Genomic DNA, 1,454 nt, shown 5'->3' on the forward strand with positions numbered 1-1,454 from the left:
TCTTTAAACCTATTTTATTTTTTATGAATAAGGCCATTAGATTAAAAAATACTGAAATTTTTACGAGAATTTGTTGAGTTTTCCTAAATTTTGTATAAAGTGTGAATCTGTGATATGATTTCAGTTAAACCTCGGACGGTATTTACATAGAAAAATACCAAAAAAAAATATCTCGATAAACCTTACGAATATTTAAAAAAATCAACACGTGGTCATTTGTTTGAGTAACTGTATCTACTCTTTATATATATTGTTCTTAAAAACTTTCAATATTTAGTATTCATAAATGGGATTTTCGAATTTTAAAATGGGATAAACAGGGCGTTTTTCAAAGGAGAATGGGATTTTCGTACCTTTGGGGTTGGCAACACTGATTATATCTTCTTTAGCATACCGCCTAGCTAACACATCAATTTCTCTAAAAGCGCATGTCGGTTTAAAACTATGAAAGTTTACATCTTTTGGATCACTTTCGTAAACTGTACCAACTATTACAATCATACCGCCAACGGTTTCTATTTTAATATGTTGATTATGAGAAAATTGAAATGATGTAAGATTTGAAGGAATTTGTTGAGATCTATCCAAACATAAAATTTGCGATCTAAACCCTCCTTCAGCAGTAAAAAATACCTGTAAGGTTTTAACTGTGCATGGCAAGTACAATATCTATTAGTAGGTTTCACGGTTTGACACCAATACATATTGTTTCATGTTTATTTAGTATTAATATATATATTTATGAATCATAACAGTTTTCATTATATTTGATAAAAGATACATTTTAACCTTGACTTCATCATTGCTTCAATATATTAATGCTAAACTGTTGACAAAGAACATATTTAAATATATATTTTAGTAATCTATTTATACTTCATAATAGGATTCAATTAAAATGTGTTGAAATACCTATTGGTTCCTATGAACGTGAAGATATCGCCTATTTCTTAACTTCAACTCTAAAAGATATTAATGAAACAGCAATACTTTTAAATGAAGCTAACAGGGCTCTTCTATTAAACAGCTAACTGCTAAACAGGGCTGATTTGATTATATAAATTATATTGCTATATAATAGTTTTATATGCATATAAATATATAATCATTATTAACTTGATCTTATTAAAAAATCTTATTATAGGTTTATTAATAAAACGAAAATTAAGTATAATGAAACTTATTTAAATAACTTTTTTAATTACACCAGTTAGAGGTGAATATTATATTAAACGATCATGAATTACTAGACAGTATGCTGATGTATTAGCTGGAATAGGTTTGTTAACTTCGGTATTGAATTCAATTCGAATATCAATATGTCCTAATTTTACAGTTTCGTTCTGATTGGTGACATCGATTACAGTAAGCGGAGCAAAGGATTTATATTTATCTATATCCAATAGTGGTTGAGGATCCCGCATATAATAGCTTTGTTGAAATTTTAAAAACAT

Source organism: Rhagoletis pomonella, unplaced genomic scaffold (genome assembly GCF_013731165.1).
Source record: "Rhagoletis pomonella isolate Grant_MI unplaced genomic scaffold, Rhpom_1.0 Rhpom_scaffold_00988, whole genome shotgun sequence".
NCBI classification, from domain to species: domain Eukaryota; kingdom Metazoa; phylum Arthropoda; class Insecta; order Diptera; family Tephritidae; genus Rhagoletis; species Rhagoletis pomonella.